At 44.4% G+C, this 20,940-nt stretch overlaps 1 protein-coding gene and 2 pseudogenes across 2 annotated transcripts in view; 2 read left to right on the top strand and 1 right to left on the bottom strand.

The window, feature by feature from the left end:
* The window catches only part of DIP2C (disco interacting protein 2 homolog C), a 384,021-nt gene that overhangs the window by 142,319 nt on the left and 220,762 nt on the right, over window positions 1-20,940 (top strand). The window lies entirely within an intron of this gene.
* LOC118672846 lies at window positions 2,064-2,588 on the bottom strand (annotated as a pseudogene).
* LOC118672851 lies at window positions 6,804-7,554 on the top strand (annotated as a pseudogene).

The raw sequence follows: 20,940 nt of genomic DNA on the forward strand, positions 1-20,940 counted from the left end.
AAAATCATGTTGATAAAAGAGCCACTCAAAGTTGCAAGATGACCAATGAATTTAAAAGGAATTTAACATGAAAGGTTGACTGATAAGATTGCAAATTCCAAACAACCTTTAAGGAAGTACCAGTTACTAAATCTGGCATAAGATCAAAGGAGAATACCAAACATTATCTGAAAAAAAACAACACACATACACACAAAACAACTTAAATACTTCTTCCTTTTCCAATTCTGTATCAGTTGAGGCTAGACTTTCTTCACATATTTCAACCAAATCTACACAGTTATTGCATCAGACTGATATAGAAGCAGATATGAGAATCCTACAATGTTTTTATTAACCCAGATGTTAGAAATGTGCAAAAAATTAGCTCATTGAGAATATACTGAAAATCACTGAAATGTGCACTTAAAAGGAGGGACATTGTGTTTTGTCAGTTGTGTCAATTAAAAAATACATGAATGAACTTCTTTTAATGTTGATATTTTATTTTATTTATTTTATTTTTTTAAAATATATTTTATTGATTTTTTACAGAGAGGAAGGGAGAGAGATAGAGAGTTAGAAACACCGATGATGAGAGAAACATCGATCAGCTGCCTCTTGCACATCTCCTACTGGGGATGTGCCCGCAACCCAGGCACATGCCCTTGACCAGAATCGAACCCGGGACCCTTCAGTCCACAGGCCGACGCTCTATCCACTGAGCCAAACCGGTTTCGGCTAATGTTGATATTTTAGAATGTGGAAGATATTGCATCTCAAACTTGTTTACCGTGTAACTTAGGTCCAAAAAAAATCATGAAAGTCGCTCCATCCTCATAGCACCTTACACTGTATAGTTGAGCCTCTTTGATTCAGCAAGTCACACTATGTTATGGCCCATATCGTTAATTTCTACCTTGGGTACGGCTTACTGCTGTCCTTCATGCAGAGGGAAAAGGACATGGAAACGTGAGCTGACAACCATGCAAAAGAAAATTTCTTTTCCCCCAAATGGTCTTTAGCAGAGCGGCAGGAAATGCAGCCGCAGTGCATTAGTTTCCTCAGCATGGCAGCAAGGGTTGCACTTGGATTTAACCCAGTGATGGCGAACCTATGACATGCGTGTCAGAGGTGACACGTGAACTCATTTTTTTTAGTTGATTTTTCTTTGTCAAATGGCATTTAAATATATAAAATAAATATCAAAAATATTTGTCTTTTTTTTACTATGGTTGCAAATATCAAAAACAAATACTCTTCTGCACAGTACGTATTCGTTTCGGAAGGAGTGCAGACCTGGCAAAGGCAGGTGTGCTGACAGCCGGGCACATGGGAAATGTGACCCCCGAGAACCTTGTGGGTAGGTTTTTATTTGTAACAGCTTGCGCTGTGTGGGCAGGAGCATGAGCAGAGCGCTCAGGAACCTGGTCAGGTGCCTGTGCGTGTGCAATTAGTTACTGTGGCCGCCAGGGCGTGCGGAGGGCGTGCGTGGAGCTTGCGTCCCGCCCCTCCTGGCGGTGTGTGAGCACCAGAACAGCTCCCGCTGCGGACAGTGTGCGCTTAGCTTGTCAGGACACGCAGGTCTTCAGAGAAGTACAGGCCCCAGCATCCCCGTGCCCACCTGCCTCAGCCCAGGAATGCAGGCGATGGCCTGTCTGCGTCATGGAGCTGGCGCTCCCTTCCAGAGCGTTCCAGTCCTGGCTGCCCCTGTGGGAACTGTCTTCATGGCCTTTCCACGACCAGGGACAGCTGTGCTTTCCACAGACCGAGGTCCCGGCCCTCCTAACAGCACGGACCTGCTCTGACCCACCGGGCCAGGGAGCTCGCTGGTGGGGTTTGAAGACGAGCGAACACCACACTGGGCTGACATGGCTGAGAACCCAGGTGGAAGTGGCCACTGGAGGATGACGACTCTGTTTTCTCTTCAGAAAGACTTATTCTTTCCATTTGGTTCAATTCATGGGAGAGGGCTCCAGGGTGGTTAAAAGGGTGGCTGGTGGTTTCGGGGAGAGGCTCAGGCAAAAGCCAGACACCGGGGGATGCAGAGGAGCCCCTCAAAGGCCTCTGGGCTCCAGAGGCTCCTAGTCGTGTTTGAGGGTGAGCCTTTCGAAGAGATACTCACGCAATCCACCCTGGGGCCGGCCAGCCTGTGAGGGGAGTCAGGTGTTGCCCATCTTCGTGATGAGTTTCACCTCCTCATCCAGGAAATGGTTCTCTAGGAAGTCACAGAGATGAGGGTCTGGGTAGAACCCAGGGCATGCAGATCCAAAAGGGCCTGGTTCCGGTTCCCCTCCATCCAAGGCTACAGCTGCTTCCATGGCCTTCTGAGTTTCGGCCCACTCACCTTGGGAAGACTGCACCATGTCCCGGAAGAGACTGTGGCCACCGTGCTGGTTTTGCATCTTTAAGAGATGCTCAGAGCCCTTGTGAGCCTCCTTGGCCAACTTGTGGACTATCTGGCCCACGCCCTCAAGAGCCACATCACTGTGGTCGAAATAGAAGCCAAGAGAGAGGTAGGTGTAGGAGACCTGCAGGTGCAGGTTGGCCAGGCGGTTGATGGCAGCCTCCATCTCGGTGAAATAATTCTGACAAATTTGGGAGCTCATGGTTGTTCGGCAATGAAGAGTTAAGGTAAAAAAACCAAAACGGTGTTGGCTGGTCACGGAGGCGGAGGATGGCTGAGGTGGCTCCGAAGGTGGTGACTGGAAAAGACGGTAGAGGGTGGTCGGAGGCTGGAAGAAGAGCCGTCCCTGGGTCTGTGCCATGCAAACACTGTTGACTCGGGAGACAGATCCGGGACTGCCGAGGGCACTGCAACAAGGGCTTCCTCAGGGAAACCGTGTTCACTGGTTTCCTTCCTGTCACCTGGGAAGTTCGTCTCTCCCGTTGGTGAGGAAGCAGCGGTGGCTTTTTGAAAACTCACGTATTGGAATGAACTCCCTTTTTGACTTCTTCCTCCTTGCATGTCCCTTCAAATCTGTCCCCGCTGCTTTTCAGATAAATTAGGATGAAAGTGAATTATGTTAAGCTATAGTTTAATTACAGCTTATTGATGCGTATTCGTGGGGAAGGCTTGCCTACATAGCCAGCCTCTTCCTGCGGGCTGTCAGCACAGGTTTTCTTTTCTTTTTGGGCATTTTTTGGCACAGACATTTCGTTTCGTTTTTAGAAATAGGGACACATTCTAGTAATTGCCTGTAATATAGTTAACCTTGAAGCTCACAATGGTTTTTAAATGGTTTGCAGAAAAATTCCAACTTTAAAAATAAGCGGTATTTGGTTATCTGTGCTATTGAGAGGGACCGGGTTTGAACACCCCACATCCCCAGACAGATTGTTTTAAAATGTTCTTTGGCTTTGGAGCGTTTTCACGACTTTTTTTTTTAATTGCTTTTAATTAAAATATTAGAATTGCCTTGCATTTCTCGAGCCTGGTTGTTGGCAGTGGGTGGTTTGGGAATGACTGAAATGTTGAGGTGACTTTGGCGGCTGATGGTGGGATGAGCCGCTCCTGATGATGCTGTTGATTTGGGGGTTTGCTTTCCAGTATTAGAGGTAGGAACCCAAGGGATTGGCTGCTGTCTACGCTGTGCTCCCAGGAGAAGAAAGGGAGAAAGATACGTTGTTGAGAGATGGTGAGGGAGGACTGGTAGGAGCAGGAGAGCGTGGAGGTGTAGGCTTTAGGGAAGTGTTCCTTTCTCTGGGAGGAGATTCATTGGGGCAGGGGGCAGGCTCTGCTCACACAGATGGAAGAACGGGTGCGTCCTTCAGGAATGTAGCTCCCTGCATGGGTTGTCTCCCAGTGTCCTTCCGGGTCAGCTGTCCCGAGGTCACAGACTAGACTCATTGCATCAGTCTCACAATTTATAATCAATGTGGAGCGCCCATTGAGAAAGCAAGGGCAGGGATGGGCTAGGTTCATGCACCTCGGGTGGGGAGCAGTCAGAGTCCCGCTCTGCTTGGATCCTGGGGTGTGCATTGTTTTGCTGTCTTTTTGAGCAGTTGGGGTTCAGGGCCACAGCTGTCGTCGCCAGTTCACCTGATGAACAGCCTTAGGTGTCAGCGATGGCGGCCGCATGCATGTTAAGTGATCGTTTGTGTTCTGTCTATATCCGGGTGCCTGGTGAGTGTTGGCACCTTCTGGTCTTTCCACCTCCCGGTCACATTCTACTCACTACGTGTATTGGTCCTGTGCCTCTGTCCATGTCTGACAGACCTGTGCTCTTGAGCTATTTATACCTAAAACACCTTCAGAGGTTTTACCTGTGTTTTGCAAGTCACAAGCATATCCATTTATCATAATAGAAGCAAATATTTTCAGAAGCCTTACAGAATGCAAGAAATTGGAAACAGTAGTCTATAGATACCTTTTTTAAAGTTATTTTTTTTATTGTGGTAAAATTTACAGAACATAAAATGTATAGTTTTAGCCATTTTTAAGTGTACAGTTTAGCAACACCAAGCACATTCACGTTGTTGGGCTACCATCCCCAGCCATCCCCAGCACCGTCTCAACTTCCCAGACGGAAGCTCTGTCTCCATTAAACATGACCTCCACCCCCACCCCAGCCTCCCGCACCTGCCAGAGTATTAATAAGCTTTTCAGTGAGAGAGGTGGGGGGGGGGCGGGGGGGGGGGTGGGGAGGACTCAGGGGTGACTGTCTTTAGGTCTGAAGAAGTGCTTTAGGTTTTCTTCTCCTGTTTCCAGGAGGAGGGCGAGGGAAGCGGTGAGCATGTGATGGCAGATCCCTGGGCCTCAGGGTTTGTTTTCCTGAGGGAACCACTTGTCCTCAAACCTGCATCCGGGCTCATTGTGTGGGGGTGGGGCCGAAGCTTCTGGACTTGCTCTCCATGCAAGTTCCCTTTCCTGGTCTGTGTGGCTTGGTGATGAATTTCTAATGTCTAAGGAAGACTGAGAATCTGCACACACGTGTTGATTTTAAAAACACACATCATTTTTATCATTCTCTACCTGTCCTTCTAAACATGAAATGTTCCCTCCTCTGTCTTGTTCAAGTTGTGTTGCAGTGGCTGCTACTTCTGTTCAACTGGTGGTTATTTCTAAAACTCAAGCTCCTGAAACACTGAAAAATGAAGGGGAAGGGGGATTCAGGGGGGTGTCGAACATCTTGTTTCTTCTGAAATATCTGTTGTTAAGCATTTTAATGTCCATGATTTTTGTAATATGTTTTACATTGTGAATAGCTTTGAAAAGATATTTTTCCATATTGCTGGTCTGCTTTTTCCTGTATGATATTGCTGTATTTAAAAATGATTGGTTATTTCATTTTAAAAGCAAAATAGCTCTCTTAGAGCATAAATATGATTTCTGTAAGAATTTAGTTTCAAACATTGATGTGTATTAAGTAAGTACAGTGGCATGATTAGTGCAGAAAATGGACAGAGTTAAAATTTTCACATTATAGTTTACTTCAAAATAAACACATAACACTTACAGGATAGCAAGCACCTACTGAGTGTCTAGATGGGGAAGAACTTCCAAATAGTATACGTGATGGAAAGTATTTCTTAATAAAGATTAGCTAGATTTGTTACATAGAAAGTTTTTGAAAACCTCTATATTTCCATATCTAAACAAAATTTTTAAAAGTCAAATACAAAGAGAGGTTAAAGTGTGAATACGATTGATTCCTGAAGGGTTTATTCCAATTGGTAAGAAATGCTATAAAACTCTAATAGATAAATGCGCAGAGCTGTCATGACTACACTCCACAACTGAGGTAAATACAGATGATGAACAGATGGGAGAACTTTTCTTATTAGCAATCACATAGACTTAAGTGAACAGCAACTTGCTACTTTCTGCATCTCTAAATAACAAAATTTTCAAAATATTACCCAGTGCTGTATTGATATGGTTGTTAGTAGACGTGTTGGTACATATATCTTTTTGTAAAAAAAATTTTTTTGTAAATCAGAACTTTATATGTTTATATACCTTTCTGGGTATCCTGGGGTTCCTAGACTTACATTTGAAGTTCTTAAGTTAGACTAGTGTGTGTGTGTGTGTGTGTGTGTGTGTGTGTGTGTGAGAGAGAGAGAGAGAGAGAGAGAGAGAGAGAGAGAGAGAGATAGATAGATAGATATTCAGGTGACCAAGCTCCTGAAACAAGGGGGTGAGTGAGCTCTTCAGGCCATCTGGCCGGTGTTTAATAGAGGCTGACTAAGCCTGTTATGCTTGGTGCCCAGGATGAAAGGCTGAATAAGATTCCGTGTTGATACCCAGATACTTAAAATTATCTCCTCTTATTACGAAATGAGTGGTTTAATAATGGCATGTGTAATACATCCTGGGAAAAACAAAGCATGAAAAATTGATATGCGTTAACTGAAGATTTTTAAATGGGGCCTTTGAAATACTTGAGAATTGAAAATAGGACCGTGGTCACTCACAGAGAAGACAGTTTCAGATCTTCACCTTCCCGCTTCATATTTCACACTATTTCCCTTTTCTCTCCCTGTAGAAGCTCCATGCTGGGAGGGTGGTTAATTAGTAAAACCTGAGTCATAGATTAGACCTCCACAAATAGTGCTCAGCTCCTTCTGCCCCAGTGCCTCTCACAGGGCTTTCACAGCTCCTCGGGATTAGAATTTCAGAATTCATCATCCATGAGCTGTTTCGGCATCTGTCATGGGTTAAATTGTGTCCTCCCAAAAGATAAATTCAGGTCTTGGCACCTGTGAATGTTACCTTATTGAGACATAGGGTTTTTGCAGATGATCAGCCTAGATTTAGGGTGGGTCCTAAATCCAATTTTTGGTGTCCTTATTAAAGAAAGAAGAGGGCCTCTTTGGCCTTGGTCACAGAAGCAAAATGACGAAGGGAATGACGTCATTCAGAAAGCGCCACAACGAGATGCATACATTGTGCTGCCGCCGTGGCCCGAAAGCCCCCCACCTTCAGAAGCCCACCTGTGGCAAGTGTGGCTCCCCCACCAAGCTGGAGAGGAAGTGTGACTGGAGGCTGCCAAGGCTAATCGACAAAACACCACTGGGACCGGTTGGAAGGGGCAGCTAAAAATTGTGCACCACTGGTTCAGGCATGGGTTCCACGAAGGAGCAACACCTAAACCCAGGAGGGCAGTTGTTGCAGCATCCAGTTCATCTTAAGGATTTCAGCGATTATTCATGCAGTGAATGTTCTGGTTTTAAAAAAATAAGAAAGAGGGAAATTTGAGACACAGAAACACAGAGAAAAAGACCGTGGGAAGAGGAGGCAGAGATTAGAGTGATGCAGCCACAAGCCAAGGAATGCCAGGGGCCACCAGATGTTGGAAGAAGGAGGAGGGACAGTGCCCAGTGCCTCTGAAGGGAGCATGGCCTTGCCAACATCTTGGTTTTTGACTTCTGGCCTCCAGAACTATGAGAGACGAGATTTCTGTTTGTTAAGCCACTCAGTTTGTGGTAATTTTTATGGTGACTCTAGGAAACTAATATACCATTCATCTGAAAATGTTATTTGAGGAATGGGAGATAAATGGTGAAAATATGGCACAAACAAAAAATACATATTCACACAGTTTGTATTTTGAGTAAAGACTTTAATTCTAAGAACACACCACTGTAGCAAGTGGGACACAAGATGTCACACCTTCTGAGTGAACACCAGTGATTCCTGGAGCAAACCCAGGTGCTCTGGTCAGCACTAACTTACTAGGTGTGAGTGAGGTGTGAGTCATGTGACCAGAGCCCACACCGGCCACTAGTGTTTCTATCAGGCTAAACCGTTTTACCTTGTAGTTAAAAATGCTAATAAGTTAACAGGAATAAAAGCCTTAATGAGAATTGTGATCAGCTGTAAAGTCCTGTGGTGGGGCCATTCTGACTGTTACCACTTGTGTTTAGATGTCCCGTGTCACTCAAAGCATTAACTGAAGGTAAAATAGGTAAGAGAAACAACCGTGGGGCATGCACGGAGGAGCCTGTCATTTGAGTGCTGTCACCAAGTGCTGGCCTCATGGTGAAGTTTCTTCTATTCTATGGGGAACCCCACACATTGATTCACTGTTTCTTAATGACCCTCCAGGAATTCAGGTCAAACGACGGCTAGTAATTTGGGTTTGGCAGTGCCCATCATGTAGGGGATGGTGCCCTTCACATTAGATCTTCTCAGCTCACTTCTCATCATGTCCTTGCTTGCCTTCTCTTCAGTCCTGGCTCTTACCAGGGGTGGGGTGGTTCTGGGGCAAATGCTTTACCAGGGGCCAGGCTGCTCATGGCGTGCTGACCTCAGGCACCCACTACGACGGAAGGGAGGCTTGAGTGATGAGCTGGCTGTAGGTAGCTGCCTGCCTCGAGTTCGAAGTGGCAGTGAAGGTATGTTGGTGGTCACTTGTAGAGTCACCACATTGCTGGGTAATCCCTTGTGTAGACTCTGAGGGGCTTCAGGTGGAATAGTGGGTATGGCTCCCACCTCCCCACCGCCAGGAAGGATTATAACTTAAAATCATCCAGCTGGTGAGAAACGTTGTGACATGAAGTAACTCTACAGCCACATGGTGCTTCAGTGGTAGATTGGACCAGGAGTCGGCCTCCTAAATGACAGGTTTCCGTTTCTTTTGTTAGGGCAAAACTCCCAAATAGTTGAGATACTGTCAATCAGCAAAACACCCATGTCATATTTCTCTCTGGAGTTTTTCCGAAGTGATGAATGGAAGCTTTCTTTGTTGTTATTGTTTTGTTTTATTTTGTAATTGAGACTCTAGGTAGAGGTCTCTCTCTGCACATGAAGGTGCAGTAGGTGTGAGGCTGGTCAGTGTCACTGGGGTGTCCCAGGGTCCAGGGTCCCCTCATTTACTGCTCTGCCACCAGCCCCAGGCCCAGCACAGGAAAGAGGAAGGGGGTGGGATGTGCCTGTCCCCATGGAGGGGTCGACATCAGAGGTGTGCCTGCAGTTCTCACGTTCTCAGGGTTCATTCCTGATCATAGGACGTCACTAGATTGTCTGAATGTCTATGGGAAGCGTGTGCCCAATGAAATTGTGAGGTTTTTGTTACTCCCAAGAGAGGAGAATGGTACGGGAGAGGGGTGACTACCATCTCTCCTGCAACGTGTCAGTGTTACATGTCTCTTCCTTCTTCATATTGATCACTAAAGAAGTGGGTTTGGCCTGGCTAGTGTGGCTCAGTTGGCTGGGCATTGTCTTGTGCACTGAAAGGTTGCTGGTTTGACTCCCATTCGGGGCCCATGCCTCGGTTGCTGGCTAGATCCCCAGAAGGGGGCGTGCAGGAGGCAGCCAATTGATGTTTCAATCTCACATCGATGTTTCTCTCTCTCCCTCTTCCTTCCTCTCTCTCTAAAAATTACTAAAAACAATAAGTGAGTTTGCACTCCATGGTGTATTAACTGTTAGAAAGGATTTAAAGTGTGCAGTGTATCAAGGCTGCAGTTTCTCTGGGCTTCTGTAATATGGCATTTTGTAATTCCACATGGTTGCATCTCTGGCCTGGTGCAGAGGGGAAGGCATGCTGAACACGGTGGCATAAACAGTATTTTAAGAGTCTGTCTAACCTGTGGGAAAGAGTCTGTTTTGAAGGACTTGAATGCTTCCCTTATGTAATATTAACCCTGTGGCTCGGTAAAGTTGTCTGCGGCCAATTGCAGTATCGACTCACTGGAGGCCTCTAGAGTCTGCTAGAAGGGGACAGGCTTGGCCTGTGGAATCCGGTAACTTCACCTGCAGTTAATGTAGTGGCCAGATGTTCAGGGAAGTAACTATATTGCTGCTTACAATTTTTGATGATATGACTTAAACATCAGAATTTCACGACATTTTTTATTTCACCACCCTTTCAAACCTCTCCCCCTCCTCAGCTGCCATGGATTGTATTGCATTTACCACTAGCATATATGAGAGAGATGGTCAGTTCTGACCCTTTCTTAACTATTGACATAGAAATGACAGAGTTAATCAGAAAAATCTCTCTGAGCTGTCAGAGCCCATGGAGATCTACATGGTAAAGTTCACATGGTACATCCCATCATCCTAGTTAGAAATGTCAGTGCTGAGTGGGCAAAGATGGGGAGATCTTTTAAGTAGGAAAAACCTGACTGTATTGGTTGCTCTATGTAATTTAGTGACTTTTGACTTGTTAGCCACTTAGAAAATGCAGTGGTGGGTCACCCGAGCAGAAGTGAAGTGTTAGCCTGTCTGGTCGGGCCTGAGGGGATGGGAGGTGGGGTGCCCGGGGCTTCCTCTGAGAAGGGGTGGAGATGCTGGGGCCGCCAGAAAAGGACTGCCATGACCCAGGAAGGTGCCAGCAGGCAGTGTCTGTCCAGCAGTGAGATTCCAGGCTCTCGATCTGAGAGCAGGTAGGGAACTGGCCCTTGGACAAGAATGTTCCAAAAGAGACGCTATTTCTACAGGCGGATGCACTAGATGGCCTCAGGTTGCCTTCTGCTTTAAAAAGTGCATTTCATCGTTTAGCCCTGAAATCACAGCACTAAGAGGGATTGACGATAATCTGCATTCCAGCCTGTCGGTTCTGGGCTGCTCCTTGGGAGTCTTGGGGAACCTGTATTCACCCAATCTGTCTGTAGAATAAGTTACAGAATTATAACTAGTTACAGCCCATTTTTCACATCCTGTCACAGCGTTTGGCACTCGTGGTTGAGCACAGACTTGTGGTTGAGCCCACACACTTGGGTGGCCCCTCGTAGTTATCAGGGACGGTCCCATGGTGCGCTGCTTCCTCCCAAACACTCCGTCTTGCCATTGGAGGGTAGCCGAGGCTTCGCTACTGGGACCTCCGGAGCCTTGGGTCCTGCAGCACGTCCTGTGCCCCTGAAGCTCACAGACCTTGCGGTCCTCACAGAGGGTGTACCCTGGTTGCATCCTGATCCCCCAGAAATCGCTCATGAGACCAGGACGGCCTTCCCGCAATGCCAGGCTTCCTTTGGTCCAGGCCTGCCGGGCGGAGCAGCCTCTCTGCTGTCGTCAGCTGGCACTGCTCCTGCCGCCTGACCCCGGACGTGCTCGCGGACGGCAGCTTCCTCGGATGGGGCTCCAGATCATGGGGCCATTGCTCAGTTTCCAGCACGTACAGTGCTCTGTTTCTGTGCAGTTACAGTAAAAGCCACTCGTTTTATTAATTTACTTATTACCATGATTTTGAACCCACAGGGACTCTCTGCCTCTCCCGCCCCCTCAAGCACAATGGTCAGCCCCCGCCAACCGCAGAGTCACGCCTCTGCCACCCTGTTATTTTTTCCTTTTCCTTGGCCTCAGGTTATGGTAAGAACAACAATTGTGAAATGGGCACTTGGTGATTCTTCTGTAAGTAAAGCCAGAATCGGTAGATGTTTGTCCCCAGGAGCCCGAAAGCTATTTTGAATCCGTCCTGTAGCAAATAGCCAAAGACCTAATAAGCTCATCTCACACCCCACTTGATATCTGAGAAATGCATTAGTTTCCAACACCTCCTAATCCATTGTGACAAGTCGTATCTAATCACAGGCAGCAGAGTTCCACGTGGAATGAAATACCACAGGAACAGGTCAGGAGTTTCTGGGCTCTCATGTGTATGTGGCTATCGGTTGGCCTGGCAGATATGCCAGCCTCAGCCACAGGGGTCTCTCAAGGTAAGAACCAAATGGCCTGGCATCGTTTGCAAAGCTTTCGCAATACTGAAGTGTCACCCGTATCACAGAGAATGAATAGTTGGTGAGGGCAGGGTGTCAGGATAACAACTGGCCAGCCCTGCAGTGAGTGGTAAATAAGAACCTACTTCTTAGCAAGGAAATATGGCTAACCCGTTCTCTCCCTCTCAGCGAGAACTTACCAATTTAAAAGAAGAGCAACAAAAATCTTAAAAGATTTAATTGAAGAGATTAAGCGACGTGCCCCGGGCTACACGACTAGGGAACGGAAGAAATTAAGTGGCCAGCTGTTGCCACTAGAATGCTCTTCCCCACCCACACACTTGTCAACATTTCCCTTTTCGTCAGTGTTTACATTTCTCATATTTCTCCCCTCTTTTCCTATTATTTCCCTTTGGAGTATGTAGTCAGCTATTTGATACCTAAGCATGAGGAAAATACAGTGTAGTCGTCCGTCTGTGTTGAGAAATAACTTCTGTGTCTTTTAAAGAAAAAAAAAAAAGAAAATAAACAAGTGGGCAGACATCTTAACAATGAGAATGCTGATTTGTTGCGACAGTGACTGGTCTTTGGACCAACTCTAAGCATTGGTAGGATTTCCTCTTTCTCCCCTCTCCTTCATGTCTGCCTCCTTCTGGGATAAAGTCGTCCTCCAGCTCTGTAAGTTGGAATTAAAATTAGTAAGACTTGAAGTTTTAGTTAAGCAGCATTGTATGTAGACACTGAGGATGCTCAGCAGACCCGAGGGTGTGCTGTGGTGGGCAGGGAGCAGAGGCGGGGAGTGAGGGGGCCTGGGAAATGGGGCAATGCCTTTCTGTGATGACAGAAGAGGGGTTGCAGGCCACAGAGACACTTGTGCATTGAGTCACCCTGCTCCGGCTGCCAGGGAGCTTAGAATCTGATCTGACCCGCCTCAGGGCAGTGCGACTCCTTCCTGTTGGTCTTCACAGAGGTGTCCCATGACAGGTGTGCACACCCAGGGAGCTGTTAACCACATTTGTGACTGGGTTTCCAGTATTTTAATCAGGTTCCCTGTTCATTTTGAAACATAGGCCGTGCGGCAAGCGGGCCACAGCTGAGTGGATCTGTGCAGGACGTGGCGCAGACTGTGTGGGGGGATGGCATGGGGGTGGGGGGCTGTGTGGCAGCATCACATATGAGACCCCAGTGACATTTTTGCAGCTGAGCCTTGTTTCTCACCCAGCCCCACCACGGGAAGGGGTCAGCGTTGTACTTCCCGACTTGGGATATTCACGAAGCCTTGTTGTGGGTCCGTGAGCAGGGAGTGGAGTCGCATGCGTGGACAGGAGAGGACTCTGGGAGGCTGACGGTGGGTGTCAGCTGGGTGAGGAATGCGGCATGTGACGGAGAACTGTCCTGCACCTGGAAATGGTGGCCGTGCCTTAGCTGTGAGAGGCCGTTAATATCCAGTCTCCATCTGTGCAGCACCCCCAGCTCACAGTGTGTATCTACAACAACACCTGAATCTAAAATATGAACCACAGTGGGTTTTGATGTGAATAAAATTAAGGTCAACAGTGGATTTCTTATTTTTTTTGTGTGGTAAATTTAATGTGTAACATCAAATGTACAGTTCAATGATATTGAATACATTCACACTGTGTGCAACCATCTCTAGCCCCATATAACTTATTTAATCTTGTAAAACTGAAACTCAATACCCATTAAACAGTAAATCCTCATTTCCCACCCCACAGCCTCTGGCAACCACCACTCTATTTTCTGTCTCTGATGTTTACTGCTCCGCATACCTTATACAAGTAGAATCATACAGTATTTGCTTTTTGTGACTGTCTAATTTCTCTCAGTGTAGTCACCTCAAGGTTCATCCATGTTGCAGCATGTGCCAGAATTTCCTTTTTTCCTAAGGTTGAATGATACTGCATTGGGTGTACACACCACATTCTGTTATCCATTCATCCATTGAGGGGCACTTAGATTACTTCCACGTATTTGCTACTGTGAATAATGCTCTGTGAACATGGGTATACACAAATATCTCTTTTGGGACCCTGCTCTCAATTCTTTTGGGTATGTACCCACAAGTGGAATTGTTGGATCACATACGATGGATTTTTAAAATTATATTTTATTGAATTTTTGCAGAGAGGAAGGGAGAGGGGTAGAGAGTTAGAAACATCAATTAGTAGCCTCCTGCACACCCCCTACTGGGGATGTGCCCGCAATCAAGGTACATGCCCTTGACTGGAATCGAATCTGGGACCCTTCAGTCTGCAGGCGGACGCTCTATCCACTGAGCCAAACCGGTTTGGGCATACGATGGATTTTTATGTGAATAAATTCGAAGTATGCATGAGTTCCATTGCGTTCTTATTTAATCATGGCACTGTTAAGTAAAGGTGTAGATAGCTGGTATGTTAAGGTAAAGTAAGGTGTTGTAAAAGAGAAGCTCTGTGATACAGCAGCTTAAAGAACAAAGGAGTTCTCTCTCACATAGGGCTGGTGACTCTGCCCCATGGTTATCCAGAGACCCAGGTTCCAAATCCCGGCTCTGCATGTCCTAAGGCCCCTCCTCCTCCATGCTATTGAAGGTGGGGGACTGGCACACCCGTTGTCCTGAGGATTTGGACCAGAGGGCCCACAGCACTTACGCTCGCATCCCACTCACTGCAGGAGCACATTCCTGTGGCATCTCCTGCTTAACTCGCTTAGCGGGCGAGGAGTGTGGTGCAGCCAGAGCTCTGCAGGAGCAGCTCCGCAGCTGGCAGAGTGAGCGGAATGAGAAGAAAAAGATTGATTACACTCTTACACTTCACCTTTTTCTTTAAAGTGGACGTAATTTTATTGCTGACTTGCTACTGTGAACATGAGAGAACCTGTGGTTCCAGGCTGACCATTGTATTGAACTCATAACATTTCCTATTCCTCAGCCAACACTCCTGCCGATTTCAGAAATGCCACCAGTTGGCACGCATTTCTCACTCTGGTATAGCCTTGCCTTTTATACTGGTGTCTACACCTGTATTTACATCCTATAGTTGTTTGCTATTCTTTGGAAAGTTTGTCATAGAATTCTATCCTGTGGAAGTTACTGCCAACACAGCCTTGCTGTGGATAGAAAGGAGAGGATAAATAAACACCAAGTCTTTTTATTCTTGTTTTTGATTACTTGCCCCCAAAAGTCACACCAGACGTGCAAAGATTGATTTGGGGGACAGGTGTGGGATGGATCCCACCTCAGAGCAGTGACTCAAAAGTTGTCCCTGCAGAATGGAGAGGAAGAGGCACAAACTTTGGAGAGTAAATGCCAGTTTGCTTTTAGAGTGTAGACTTTGGTGTTTTGATGTGTCTTTTGGAAGTTATTCATGTAGAAATAGTTAAAGCCATGAGTGTAGGTGCATCATTGAAAGCAGAGAATTGAGAAAGGCCTGGCCAGTGTGACTCAGTGGTTGAGCATCGACCTATGAACCAGGAGGTCGTGGTTCAATTCCTGATCAGGGCACATGCCCAGGTTGCAGGCTTGATCCCCAGTGTGGGGTGTGTAGGAGGCAGCCGGTCAATGATTCTCTCTCATCATTGATGTTTCTATCTCTCTTTCCCTTTCCCTTCCTCTCTGGAATCAATAAAGATATTCTTTAAAAGAGAGAGGGAGAAAAGGAGAGGGAGAGAGAGAGAGAGAGAGAGAATGTGCTTTTATTGTGAAATCCATTATATTTGGCGAACTTTGGGGGAAAACAATTTTATCTCTAAAAATGTCCTAAAACTAATTTTATTAAACTTAATTTTGAATTAAGAAATGGCTTTTTAGTTTCTCAGTGAATGGAACTGGGTATATGAATGAAGAATAATGCACATTTTAACATAGGTGTCACATGTTGGTCCTGAGTTGTAGATGGGCAGGTGCAATTATATGAAACGCGTTTCACAGTGGTATAAATATAAACATCTGGATTACGCATTTAGCATTGAAGCGTGGCACAGCACCTCCATCTCTCCAACCAACTTTCCAAGTAGAAACTGAACTGCTTCGGGTTGATGGCGACCACTGGGGGCTATTTGCACAGTGCACCTTCCATGAAAAGAGTTTACCTTATTCTATATTCTCCTGAATTTTCTTTATGTTTGACAGGTCACACCCCAGTTCATTCCTATTTCAGGTAAACTCCTTCTCTCACAGGCTTCCATAAGCTCTACAGTCCCCTCTCTGTCATTTGTCTTTCACTCAATCTGTAAGTTAAAAAAATGCAAGATGACTGGTGTCAGCAATTAAGGAAATTCAGAGCTCCAGATGTTACAGAGAAACAGGTGTGGAGCAGGGGCATTCCCCTTTGGCCACAGTGACTGGGCAGCGGCTCGCCCGGACCTTCCTGAAGGTGCAGGTTCCTGGGCCCAGCCCTGCTGAATCAGAATCGGGGTCCATCCAGCCTGAGTTCGAGAACCACTGATCTGCACAAGTCGTGTCAACCCTTGAGTCTGGATTCCTGGGATAAATACTTGACATCAGATGGTTGTGAGAAATAAATATGTGAGTCGCCTAGTTTATAACAGGTGCTCAGGGTTCATTCCATTTTCCTGGTTTTTCTTTTTCAACTTCTGAAGCCCTTTTAATGCTCCTTCTCCGTCTTCTACTTACCTCTCCTACGTAGGCAAGCAAGATGTCCATTTTCCTGTACAGGTGGAGAAATGTCGGAAGGCCTATGGGGCGGCCACGGTCCCCTTCACATGTCCCGTCTCGTTCTGTCAACTCATCTTCTTGTAGCTGGAAAGACCTCTCACAAACTCTGGTGCTCTGAGTGAGAAACAACGTGGAGCTTTGCCGTTTTCTTCAGTAATTGGTATCTCACCTGCACTGTTTCCACTGTTGTTCATCAGAACCCATTTACTTATTTTTATTGATTTGAGAGAAAGAGAGAGAGAGAGAGAGAGAATCAACCAGTGTTCCACTTACCAATACATTCATTGGCTGTCTCTTGTTTGTGCCCTGACCAGGTATCCAACCCACAGCCTTGGTGTCTCGGACGACAGTCCAACCGGTTACCTGGCCAGGTCTAGAGCCACTTATTTTCGATCTATTATAGGCTGCACCAGCTTTTGTAGTCCCCGGGGAATTCTGTCTACATTTCCATCAAAAACTGCATCTGAACAGCTGCGTGTGACTTGGAGATGGCTTGTCCCAGTCAAACTCTTGTTCTGTTTGAGATTTTAGGAGCTTTAGAAATCGAAAATATAAAATAAATATGTGATGTCTTAATATCTATTTTAAATTTGATATAAAATGATCTTTCATTGGAGATATTATGCTTTGGTTTTAAGGATCATGGTTCACTAAGAATGGTTTTATGTATTGTAGACTATCATCTTTCATGAGGATGTCTTGTTTATGACACCAAATCACAGGTTTGTGAAATATTTTTAATATGTTAGTGCCAAGTGATCTTATTCACAATATCCCAGATTTATTCTTGTGCTTCTGGAATGTGATTGTCTTAAGTTTTCTATGTGGACGATCTGGATTGCTTCAAACTAATCTGCAAGTCCACCTTCTTATTCTTTAAAATTTATTTTATATTGAGATAAATTGACATATATTAGTTTCAGGTGTACAATATAATTCAATGTATGTGTATGTTGCAAAATAGTCACCACAATCAGTCTCATTAACACCTTTCGCGGTACATAGTTACTTTTGTTTTCTTGTGATGAGAACTTTAAAGATTTACTCTCTAGGCATTTTTCAAATATACAGCACAGTATTAACTAGAGTCACAAAGGCTGCACATTAAATTCCAGGACTTGCTTATTTTATAGCTGGAAATTTGTACCTTTTAACCCCCTTCACCCATTTCACCCATCCCATGCCTCTGGCAACCACCAGTTTCACCAATTTGTTCTGTTTCTGAATTAGAATTTTCTTTTCTTTTCTTTTTTTTTTTTTTTTAAGATCCTACACATAAGTTAGATCATATGGTACTTGTCTTTCTCTGTCTGACTTATTTCACTTAGCATAACGCCCTCAAGATCTGTTTCTATTGTTGCAAATAGCAGGATTTTCTTCTTTTTGTGGCTGGATAATATTCCTGTGTGTGTGTGTGCGCGCGCGTGCTTATGTGTACATATACCTATATATCACATTTCACTTATCCATTTACCCATTGATGGACACTTAGTTTATTTCTGTCTTGGTTATTATAAATAATGCTACAGTGAACATGGGTTTCAGATATCTCTTCAACATACCAGTTTTATTTCATATATAAACTCAGAAATGGAATTGCTGGATCCTATGATAGTTCTATTTTTTAATCTTCTTTGTTGAAAGTATTACATATATCCCCCTCGCTCCCCCACTGACCCCTTCTAGCTTATACCCGCCCCCTACACCAGGCCTTCACCACACTATTGTCTGTGTCCATTGGTTCTACATGTATGCAGACAAGTTCTTCAGTTAATCCCTTCCCACCCACCCACCCTCCCCTGCTTCCCTCTGAGATTTGACAGTCTGTTCTATGCTTCTATGTCTCTGTATCTATTTTGTTCATCAGTATATTTTGTTCATTAGATTCCACATATGAGTGAGATCGAGTAATATTTGTCTTCCTCTGACTGGCTTATTTTGCTTAGCATAATACTCTCAGGTCCCCCCATGTTGTCTCAAAGGGTAAGAGATCCTTCTTTATTCTGTTGCATAGTATTCCATGGTATAAATGTACCACAGCTTTTTAATCCACTCATCTACTGATGGGCACTTGGGCTGTTTCCAGGTCTTAGCCATTGTAAATTGTGCTGCTATGAACATAGGGGTACATATATTCTTTCTGATGTGTGATTTGGGTTTCATAGAATATATTCCTAGAAGTGGGATCACTGGGTCAAATGGCAGTTCCATATTTAATTTTTTGAGGAAACTCCATATTATTTTCCATAATGGCTGCACCAGTCTGCATTCCCACCAGCAGTGTACTAGGGTTCCTTTTCTCCACATCCTTGCCAGCACTTGCTTCTGTACAGCAAAAGGAACTACCAACAAAATGAAAAGGGAGCCCACTGTATAAGAGAACATATTTGCCAATGATATATCTGATAAAGGGTAAATATCCAAAATATATAAGGAACTCACAACTCAACAAAAGGAAGACAAACAATCCAACTAAAAATGGGCAAAGGATGTAAATAGACACTTCTCCAAAGTGGACATATAGATGGCCAAGAGACATATGAAAAAATGCTCAAAATCACTAATCATCAGAGAGATGGAAATTAACAATGAGGCATCACCTCACACCTGTCAGAATGGTTACCGGCAACAGGTAGTTCTATTTTTTATTTTTTTTTAGCAACCTCCATAGTGTTTACCATAGTGGCTGCATCAGTTTACATTCCTACTAACAGTGCAAAGAGTTTTCTTTTCTCCACATCCTCACCGACACTTGTTATTTCTTGTCTTTTTCATAATAGTCATTCTCATTGGCAATCTCATTGTGTGTTTAGTGATGTTAAGCATCACGTACCTGTTGGCCATTTGTATGCCTTTTTTTGGAATAATGTCCATTCAGATCCACTGCCACTGTTGTAATTGGATTGTTTCGTTTTGCTGCTGAGTTGTATGAGTTCCTTATATATTTTGGATATTAACCACTTATCAGATATATGATTTGTAAATATTTTCCTCCACTCTGTAGATTGCCTTTTTAGTTCGTCGATGGTTTCCTTTGCTGTGCAGAAGCCTTTTGGTTTCATTTAGTCCTACTTGTTTATTTTTGCTTTTGTTACCTTTGCTCTTGGTGTCACCAAGACTGATGTCCACACGCTTACCCCCTCTGTTTTCTTCTAGGACTTTTATGCTTTCAGGTCTTCTGTTTAAACCTTCAATCATTTTGAGTTAATTTTTGTTTCTGGTGTAAGATAGGAGTGCTAGTTTTTTTATTCTTCAGTCCACAGGCCGATGCTCTGTGCACTGAGCCAAACCAGCCAGGGCTTGGTTTTATTCTTTTGCATGTGGCTGTCCAGTTCTCTTAACATTCATTGACGGGCCTGTCCTTTCTCCATTGTATAGTCTTAGTTCCTTTGTCCTAAGTTAATTAGCCATATTAGGCATGAGTTTATTTCTGGGCTTTCTGTTCTGTTCCATTGATCTGTGTGTCTGTTTTTCTGCCAATACCAGATGTTTGATTGCTATAGCCTTGTAACATAGCTTGAGATCAGATAGCTTGATGCCTTTGGCTTTGCTCTTCTTTCTCAAAATTGCTTTATTATTCAGGGTCTCTGTGATTTTATACAAATTTTCTGATTGTTCTGTTTCTTTAAAAACGCCGTTGGGAAAAAAAAACACAAAAAAACGCCGTTGGAATTTTTATTGGGGCTGCATCGGGTCTGTAGATTGCTTTGTGTGGTAGAGACATTTTAACAATTCAGTTCTTGCAATCCATGAACACAGAGTATCTTTCACTCGTTTGTGTCTTCTTCGATTTCTTCAGCGTCTTATAGTTTTCAGTGTACAGGTCTTTCACCTCAATGTTAAATTTATTCCTAGGTGTTTTATTGTTTTTGATATGGTGTAAATGGGATTGTTAATTTCTCTGATAGGTTCTTATTAGTGTGTAAAATACAAGTTATTTTCTATATTTTATATTTTGCAACTTACTGAATTCATTTTTTCTAGCAATTTTTTGTTGGGATTGTTAGGGTTTCTCTATAAAATATCACATCTGCAAATAGAAATAGTTAATGTTGAATATCAAATTGGCAAGTTTTAGAATTTCTGAGTAAAAGTAATTGTTTTACTAGACAATGAGAAAGGGAAGAGGTAATACAGCCTGAGTTTTAAAAATAAAATGTTGACACTTCAGAGAACTGTGTTTGTTAGGATTTAAATTTTTAATCTTCGTGTAGAATTGGAGGATAGTAATCTCCTTCGGAGATCTGCTGTCAGTGAGATTAATGTGACTATCAGATTTTAAGAACGTACTTGTTATGGTTTATTTTCTATGTTGTTTTTATAAAATTTCTTCTACCTCAAGTCAGATACACATCTGAGTTACATTGATTTTACTTTATAACGATGAGGGTAATTGCAAGATTTTCTCTCGTCTCATACTGTTCAGCCCTCTTTCAGATCTGATTCTGGACTCTCTGCATTGCCTCCTCCCACATTCTTGGTTTTACACAGCACATTTTGAACTTCTGGAAACAGAAGTTCATCTCCAGCCACTTCTGGTAGCAGTTGGTGGCTCAGAATAGCACCAGATCGGTCCCAGGGGTGTCTGCGGTCCAGCCTCCCTGGGGTACAAGCTACCCTTCAAGAGCCTCAACATGGAAATTAAAGTCTGGAGAGAGGGTGGGGCTTCCAGAGTGTCCCAG

The sequence above is a fragment of the Myotis myotis genome, unplaced genomic scaffold (genome assembly GCF_014108235.1).
Source record: "Myotis myotis isolate mMyoMyo1 unplaced genomic scaffold, mMyoMyo1.p scaffold_m19_p_1, whole genome shotgun sequence".
In the NCBI taxonomy this organism is placed as follows: Eukaryota; Metazoa; Chordata; class Mammalia; order Chiroptera; family Vespertilionidae; genus Myotis; species Myotis myotis.